The following is a 9,838-nucleotide window of genomic DNA, read 5'->3' on the forward strand; positions in this document are numbered from 1 at the left end:
GGCCTGGAAGCTGGCCTTCTGTGTATTCCTGTAATAACAGCAAATTGGCCTCCGACAATCAAGGTTATTTGCTTCTACTGTCTTTGTGTCCTGGATGCGCCCCCTGGCTGCAGCTGCCATGTGATGGCTGGAATGGACGAGTTTTGGACTTAATCTGCATGGGACTTTGAACCTAGCTGAATCCTCTGGCTTGAGAATTATGATTGTGTTGCTGTTGTCAAGAAAATAATGTTTAAAGAGAGGCTTGACTTCATCTAGTGTTTGGTAAAAGTTTTGTGAGCAATCTAGCATGATTGTTAGGAATGAGTAAACAAGTTTAGAAATGTATTTTGTGCTTAGTGAGAGATTGTGCTGTAAAGTACATTTATTTAATCTGCATAGGCTGAATCCTCTGGCTTGAGGATTATCAAGATTTTATTGCTATTGCATGTTACTAGATTGGTCACAAGAGGGGGATCGAGTAAATTGTAAGGTGAGATTTCTGGAGGGGTGGAATGTGGGTAAAATTGTAGTATTTCCAGAATATCTCGCCTGGCTTTGGTACATCTGCATAACAATAGGCATTCAGAGGTTTAAAGAAATGTGGCTTTAGTGCAATTGCATCTTTCCTCAGGGGTGGAGAAGTTAATCTCCGTATCAATGGGTAATTACCTGGGCAACAGAGGGCTTATCTGTACCGGAAGAAGTGAGGGGGAGGGTGGGTGTGGTTGCTGCTTGAGCAGAGAAGAAAGAGGGCCTGAGACTGCAATTTGTGAGCAACAAACGGGTTTTAAACTTTATTTCTCCCTTGGACTGATTTTGGCTTTTAGAGGTATTTTGCCCCGAGATTTCCTTTCCCCGGACTTACACTGCAAACCATAAACTTCATTTTATTCAAACTGATTTCTCTACAGTTCTATAGAATGCAGCCGTGTCAGCTCAGAGAAAAACCAAGTGCCTTCCCATAAGCCCAGGTCATTCCATGCATTTCTGAGCCCTACTGCAGTTTTTCTAAGCCTTTTACCATTTCATGAGTACCTTCCCTGTGCCTTTTGAAACAAAAAAAAATTATGGTATTCATTGAGACTGTTTTGGTTTGTTCATTCATTAATTAAGCAATGTTATTTAAGCAGCTACTATGTTTCAAGCACAGTGCTAAGGAAACATTAGTAAGACAGACATGGCTTTGTCTTCATGGAGTTACCAAGCTAGTAAAGGGAAGACATGAACTAGATTTATGCATACATTTTTCATCTAAAAGAAATAAAAAGTAAACATTTCTGACTCAGAAAGCAAAAGGTGGTGGTAGTTAGTATTGCTCCTAATTACTCTCTGACCCCCTTGAGGATTATTCCTGCTCATTTTGTTATCAAGGAAGTTAGTCCCCAGAAGTTGAGGTCTTTCCCTGCTCAGTGTCTTAAATCCAATATATGAAACTGAAAGTGAGTGTCAAGCAGTACAGGCTTTATTCAATGGCCAAAGAACAGAGAAGAGGGAGCGTGGCTCACAGTTCAGCTCAGCTTGTGAGAACTGGGAAGTGACATTTAGAGCAAATTTTAATGAAGAGATTAGGCACTAAAAGCAAGTGGAGGATTTATTCATGTTCTTTTCTCAGAATGGGCAGAGAACTTCTGGAAACCAAAATACCACCTTTCTTTTGTTTTTTTATGGTGTCTTCTACTTATTGCCATGGTGATTGCCAACTGTCATGGTGCTGGTAGGAGTGCCATTTAGTATGGAAAGAACATTATAATGAAGTCAAAGGTTCTTTTGTGGTCAAGTGAGCCGCCATATTGGATCCCACCAGTTTCAGCCAGTCTGGTTACAAGGAGGAACTCCTGACTGCAGGCATCCTGTTTCTTAAAGATAAGTAGAGTTAAAACAGAGTAACTGTTTGGCTAGGACATGTAGGCATTACACTGGGTAACAATTTCCATGTGACTTGTAATACCTTTCTGTGGAGGAAGTATACTTCCATGCCCTGTTAATATTATATTTAGCCATGTGATTTACTTTGGCTAAACAAACAGGAGCACAACTGACAGTATGCCAATCCTAAAGAAAAGCTCTAAGAGCCATCAGGTGGTTTCATAAGCTATCTTGCTTTCTCCCATTCTATGAGAGTTGTAGGTCCAGTGTGGGGGCTGCTTTTCAGCCTGTGTCTAGGAAGGAAGAAGTTACATTGAACAACATCAGACTTGCTGCCACCCTGCAGCTAACATGTAATGCAAGCAAGAATAAACTTTTGTCATTATAAACCACAGATTCTTGGGTTATTTGTTACCATAGCAAAGCTACTAACACAGAGCCTTTAATTTTTAAAGCTGACCAGTTCTAGATAGTTTGGGCATTCAGATCTACACAGAAGGACATTCTTCTCCCCATTTCTATTTCTATTTGGATTGGGTCACTTTCACTGAGTGAAATGAGTGGTGGCTCAACCCAACTTTGCTTTCTTCTCAAGCATTCAATATATGGTAAATTCTTTATCCCCCTGAGACAATATAAGACAAAAAGTTATCACTCCTTTGATTTCTTTTTATTATAGTTGATACACAATCTTATATTAGTTTCAGGTATACAACACAGTGGTTTAATAGTTACCCACATTATTAAATCCTCACCCCCACTAGTGTGGTTACTTTCTGTCAACATAGGAAGATGCTAGAGAACCATTGCCTATATTCTCTATACTGCACTTCCATCCCCGTGACCAATTACATGATTGAGAAATTTTGTCCCTTTTATCCTCCTCCCCTTCCCCACATACCCACCCCAACTCATTCCCCCATGGTAACCACCAGTCATTTCTCAGCATCTATGAGTCAACTGCTATTTTGTTCATTTTGTTTCGTTTTGTTTTGTAGATCCCACATATTAGTAAAATCATATGGTATTTGTCTTTTTCTGCCTGGCTTATTTCACTTAGCATAATACCTCTAGTTTTCTAATTCAAAGATTTGTACCTTTTTGGAGTGAAATAAACTTTATATTAAAGAGAAAACTGTATTGAACTATGAGTGGTAAAGTTCCATTATGCATCTCTTTATGAAGCAAATTATCATGAAACAAAATCCATGCTGGTTTGTAACCAATGAGCCATTTCAGGGGGAACGATGTAATCTGCAAAAAGAAAGCAAATATTAAGGGAGGAAAATTAGGAATAGATCATATTTGTATTATAATAAAATTCTGGTTTTCTTTTCACAGTATTCCTCATGAAGTAGAATGCATTTTAGGCCTAGAATTGAAAACCTTTTATTATAACTTCTTTTCTGGATTGGTCCTCATTATAGAACATTATAAAACATTATTCAATGCTAGAACTGGAAAAAACTTTAGAGATTTTTTTAGCTCAGTTCTCTCATTTTTTTTTTTTTACAGATAATTTCTGAAACTATTTTTAATGAAAGGAGTGATATAGGCACATGGCAAAAAAATTCAAACAATACAATGGGATGTCATTCTCTCACCCAGATCATACTCAATCATTGTCCTCATAGGTGACTGTTGGTCACAGTTTCTTGAATATTCAACCAGAAAGTTTCTCTGCATATACTAACATATACACACACAAACACATACCTCCCTTAAACATAGATGCTTTCTTAACCAAAACTCCACTTAACTGACTCATAAGACAAGCAACAGTCTTCACTCTCTATAATATAGAAACACACAGTGAATACCTGGCCACATATCTGCTTCTACCAGGTGAGTTTCATGCTTACCCTAAGTAAGTTGTGTTTATTTTAAGCCTTTTTATGACAATAGTGGTTATTATATTTAAGTAATTAAATTAAATGTTGCATAAACATTAACAACAATACAAAAGAAGCAATATGAAATGTATGATGAAAGAAACCCACCGGGGGAAATTAAGTTGCTTAATTTGAAGTTGCAAAGTGATCCATGGCAAAATTGGGATTCTAGAACCAGGCCTCCTGACTCCAGGTTATTTCCTCTCATCTACGTCCATTACAGTCTTATACTTGCGAGCATTTTAAAATAACACTATATGTCAGTATCATACTAAACATTTTACAGTTGACCTTTGTACAACACGGGTGTTAGGGACATTGACCCCTCCCCCATAAACACACCCAGTTAGAAATCTGCATATAACTTTTGACTCCCAGAAAACTTAACTACTAGTAGTCTACTGTTGACTGGAAGCCTTACTAATAACATAAATAGTCAATTGACACATATTTTGTGTATGTATTATATACCATAGTCTTAAAATAAAGCTAGGGAAAAGAAAATGATTTTTCAAATTGTCACAAATCTCCAAAAGGTTTTCCAATACACTTATTGAAGAAAATCCACATATAAGTGGACCTGCACAGTTCAAATTCACATTGATCAAGGGTCAATTGTACATACATAATCTCACTGAATCCTCAAAATAGCTCAATTTGCCAGTGAGTGAAGAAATTAATGAGGTTAACAAATAAGCCCAAAAACTCAGTCAGGATTTCAATCCAGGCATTCTGTCTCTAGAATCAGTTTTCTAAGTCACTATTTTCTATTGCTTCCACTGCAAAGAAAAGAAAAGACTTTAATGTTGAGATGAGGGGAACACTGGATACAGTATCAGCAATCACAAAAAGTTATTATTAAAAATATCAGCACTTTTATAAAAGCATCAGTAGTCTTAAGTTCTCCTGCAAAATAACATGAGGAATTTAGTAAGCTCCCCAGGGGCCCTAAGAACCAGTTTAAAAGGCTCTGGCCTAGTTTACTCCCACTGAGCATTGAACAGGTAATGGCAAATTACATGGAACTATGAAGGGCAAATTCCCCTAGAGTTCACCAGCCCCCTATCCCAGGAGAAACTGCACTATAAGTGTATTCTGAGTACTGCTATCCTCTAATGTTTTCACTAGGCAAAATAAAACAGTTTGTAGGCATAGGTAAAAGAACAAAATTACCAGGTCACAGTAATTCTGTGGAAACATTGTGAATTATTTTAGTACATTTTCTGCCCCTTAGGCTGCATTAGAAGTTGGAGCCCACCTGAACGGGAGGTGCTGAAGGCTTAGTCTCAATTCACATTTTAACAAAGGTTTCCACCTCCAGGAGCTCTTTGCCCAAAGGACTCTGCCTCAATACTCCCACCATGCCTTGACATGAACTGTTAATGGATATTTACTCTTGAAATTACTCTGTAACTCAGGCAGTTGGAAATGTTTTATTTGACTTGGCCTAAGTATCATTAACACGATTGTGCAGAGTAAGTGAAGAAGAAAATGTAGGTTGATGGAAACTCTTCAAGTATGCCTTTCTCCCATTATCCAGGTAAGACTGTATCAGAAACTGCCAACCTGAATGGCACAATTTCATCTCCCATGTGCTTTTCCACCTTGCTTGCTTTATTCTCTGGAGAGCTATATTCAAGTTCCATGACAAATGCTGATCCTGCTTTGCAACTGCCTTTGTGCCTGAGCAATAGAAACAGAGGTTAGCATGACTTGCACTATATTGTAAATTACATGAAGTTGTTGGGTGGTTAAGACTATGCACTTTCGAGGATGAGGGACCTGCATTTATTTCCCTGCCCTGTCCTTGATGAATTTTCTGGCTCTGGGGCAAATCAGTTAACCTGTGTGAGCCTCTGTTTTCTCTTCCGTACAGTGGGGGAAGAAATAATACCTACAGCCCAAGAAATTGTTTATAATTCAACAAATACTTAAGAGTCTACTTTTTTCCACATGGACAGATAATAAACACAAAAACATAAATAAACAGTGTTAGAAGATAAAAATGACATGGAAAAATAAATTATAGAATGGGGCAAAGGGCTGGATAGTGCTAGGGTGGGAGCTGGCAGGACAGTATTTTTCTTTTAAATAGGATGGTCAGGGTAGGCCTCAGATGAATAAAGCTTGGACAATGGCCTTTACTGGGAATGTAAAAGGAAGCCATTGCAGGTACTAAGAAGAAAAGTACTGAGAAGAAAAGTAACATGATCAACCTTATATTTAAGGGAATAATTCCAGCTGCTATGTTGGAAAAGACTATAAAGGGGCAAAAGGAGAAACAAGGAAATCAGTGAGGAGGCTATTGCAGTAATCCAGGTGAGAGATGGCAGTGGTCCAGAACATCAGAACAGGTAGTAGTCATGGTTATGGTGTGAAGTTGTCAGATTCTAGAAATTTTATAGACGGAAGGTAAGATATACCATGAGAGAGGAAGAGACAGGCTAAAGAAGACTCTGAATGTTTCAGCCTGAGAAACCGGAAAGATGGAATTGCTGTCCAGTCAGATGGAGAAAGCTGGGATGGAGCAGTGTGTATGTGTGTAGAGAAAGATCAACTGTTCAGTTTTAGGGGAATAGAGTTTGAAATTAGACATCCAAGTGGAGAAGCTGAGTAGGCAACTGGCTGTGTTAGTCTGGAGGTCAGGAAAGAGGACTGGGCTCAAGATGTAAATTTAGGAAGTTATGAGAATTAAATTAGGCAATGTATGTGAAGCACTAAAAACAGTAGGTGACACATAATGAGAACTCAATATATATTAGATTAAAAGTGCCTAATCATAATATCAACAGTTATAATTCTTACCACCTGCTTTGCCTGGCACTTACTAGGCTTCATACATATGTATGAAGAAGCCAAAGAGAAACACTTCAGGTACTGTATGTGTGGATGATTTTTTAAATTAACACAGGAAGTAACCATAATGTTGATTTTTTCATTTAAAAATGAATTTTATAAGTTAATCAGTTTTAATTTTACAAACATTTGTTAAGAAACAAATAGGGCTACTCCAAGCATAAACATAAATCCCTGCTCTGGGTTTATTGTTATCTGTTTTCTACCCAGAAGATCCAAACAAGATTTCACTGATTTTGTTTCTATTTTATTTTTAGAAAAGAACAGTACATTCATTCATAATTTCAAAAACCAAAGCCATAAAAAGTGTGTACACTGAGAAGTCTTGCTTCCATCGCTGTCCCTATCAGTTCTCCCTACCTTATAGGTCAGGAGTTGGCAAGCTTTCTCTGTAAAGGGCCAAGTAATAAATATTTTAGGCTTGCAGGCCCTGTGGTCTGGGTTGTAATTACTCAATTCTATCACAGCAGTGCAAAAGCAGCCATACATAATAGAGAAACAAATGCTATGGCTGTGTTCCAATAAAACTTTATTTATAAAACAGACGCAGGCTATAATTTTCTATCCCTGCTATCAGTAATCATTTTTGTTTGTTTCTTTATGTAAATACAAGCAAATGTGAATATATATTCTCATGCTCCCTTTCTTATACAGAAGTTAGCCTAAGATGTACCATCGTTCCATACCTTGAAACACTATTTTCCATTGTATATTTTGGATATTTTTCTATATCAATGCATAGAGACCACTCTCATTTTTTCTGTCTGCATTATAATCCATTGTTTGCATGTAACAGAGTTTATCTAAACAATCCTCACTTGACAGATTTTTATATTTTTCAAATCCTTGGCAATCATAAATGATGCCTGGTGAAAAACCTTGTAAATACATCATTTCATATCTGTGAAAGTATATCTGAAGGATACATTTCTAGACTTGGGATTTCTGGATCAAAAGGTATATACATTTTTTTTTCTTTTTTACATTTTTAATTTTGGAAGATATTGCTGGATTAACCATTACAGGTGTCTTACTATTTTCATTTTCAGCACAATATATGAAAGTGCCTGTTTCAAAATTATGAAATGATTCATGAATCAGTGTGTTATCCTTGTGCAGATGCCATGTTAATCTTCTCTGAATCATTCCAATTATAGTATATATGCTGCTGAAGTGAGCACCGTGAAGTCATTTTTAATTTAGTAATGGATGAATGCTTTTTGGTGGCATGCAGCCAAGGACAGACTATAGAACTCCTTTTTCCATTTAGCCTGGAGTTAAGATTGAGAGAAAAAGTTTTTCTGGATAGCAGCAGGCTTTTTTTTTCCAGAGTGCTGATTAGAGGGGAGCCACATCACCACCTTAAGTTCCAGCAGTATGTGAATCTGTGCACTAGCTAATGGGGATGAAAATGGCCAGAGTGGTAGAAAGAGTTAATGAAGGCCCTACCTTTTGAGGGATTGTGCACAAAGATAGGGTTCTCTGCTGATTGTAACCAATGTGGACTGCCGTAGGATTCAGATAAAGGACAAGGAATGACGCAGGTTGACAGAAGAGGGGATCTGGATAGGATCAAGTGAAAAAAGAATTTAATAAAAGAGCCAACGTTTATTAGCAGAGTATATGGACCAGGCACTTTGTCACTTTGTCAAATAAATTATATATATAGTCACAATAACCCCCTCTGAAGTAGGCATTGTTATTATATTCACTTTACTTTTAAACCAAGGCAACTCTCCCAATGTCACATGACTTGTAAGTGCAGAATTGGGATCTAAGCCTGGCAGCACAGGATCCTTTCTTACTGGGAAATACTGACTTGCTGTATGGGTGGGGATATGATTTCAGAATTAGTGGAGGAAAATAAAAGTAAGCTTTCAAAGGACCTAGACTCAGACAAATATAATTTGTCTTGTCTTTGTGAAGAAGTTGATCAGATATTAAGAAACAGGTTTCTAAAAGGATAATTGCAATTAACATTCTGGTGCCCAAAGTGGTCAGAATAGGCCCTTAGCACCCCTTGAATAATAATAGGTCCTTGTCAGCTGCAGATGCTGCCCTTTCTGCCTGCCCTTAGATCTCTGGAACAAATACTTGGGAGTCTTTTCAAGGAAAACCTTGTGAGAGTTCAGAGGGTTTTCTGACCTGACTTAGAGATTGACATCTTAGATTGTCATGCAGAGAACTTCAAGTTTTGTCCTTTGTTTGCTGTGTTGGTTCACCCTCATTTTGGCTGCTGAGCAGTAGCTTTAGACAGCCACTGGGCATCTGCTTCACCTTAGCTGAGGATGACCCAAACCGGAATTTCCACCCCCTGCCAATAAGCAACTGCTTTAGCAGCTTGCCAGGGCAAGTTACTTGTAGCTGTGGTAAGCTCAGGTGAAGTGGCTTCTACTGTTGTTATACCCACTCTGTATTTTCAAGGCCAATCTGGAGGTGGGGGGAATGCATTTTTTTTAAATCTTATAAGATCAATTTATAAACTGTGATATGTAAGCCACTAAAAATAATGCTAAATGTTTCTCCTCTGCACAGAGAAAATAATGATTTCTGAATGCTACTTGGTGGTTGGGGAACTTTCTTCTGCCCCATCATTCACTTCCTACCTCACTTGACTACATAACCACTGGGATTGAAAAGCAAAGCAAAGTGAAGGCCAAATGCAGATTAACTGTGCCCTTCCATTGAGACTCTAGATCAAGGCATTTTCTCTGTTTTTCCCACTTCAAATTGCAAAGGGCTGCCTATTTTGCAATTCTGATGTCTAGGTTCTAAACCATGGTTAGGGAATTATTCTAAAGAAGTTAGACTTTTTTCATAAGAGGCTATAAAACTCCCTTAACTGAACACTTATTATATGTTAAGTACAGTGTATTAAGTACAGGTTACATGTATTACCTCTTTTAATTATCTTAATAATCATATGAGATAGGTCTAAATCTTACCTCTACAGTGCAGGTGAGAACACTGACTCAAAAATTTGTTCAAGAATTTGAACTTTTCAGACACCTAAGTTTGTAGTTAAAGTGGCTACAATAGAATCAGTCTCCATAAATAATATGATTGGTACAATAAATTTGATGAATATCCCTTCATCTTCTAGACTGATGCAGAGGTCGTGGCAAATATCTTTTACATTCATACAATTAAAGCTTCTAATATTTTCCCCCCAAATGACTAAAAGAAATATATTTTTCTAGAATAATATTGTACTGAATACCTGTGGGGAAGCTGGGGTTCCT

At 37.6% G+C, this 9,838-nt stretch overlaps 1 non-coding gene across 1 annotated transcript; it reads right to left on the minus strand.

Moving 5' to 3' along the window:
- Positions 1-7,670: 7,670 nt before the first annotated feature.
- LOC118929495 (U6 spliceosomal RNA) lies at positions 7,671-7,777 on the minus strand. Its single transcript, XR_005031596.1, has one exon. It is a non-coding gene; the product is annotated as a U6 spliceosomal RNA (small nuclear RNA).
- Between the last annotated feature and the right edge of the window lie 2,061 nt (positions 7,778-9,838).

The sequence above is a fragment of the Manis pentadactyla genome, chromosome X (genome assembly GCF_030020395.1).
Source record: "Manis pentadactyla isolate mManPen7 chromosome X, mManPen7.hap1, whole genome shotgun sequence".
NCBI lineage: Eukaryota > Metazoa > Chordata > Mammalia > Pholidota > Manidae > Manis > Manis pentadactyla.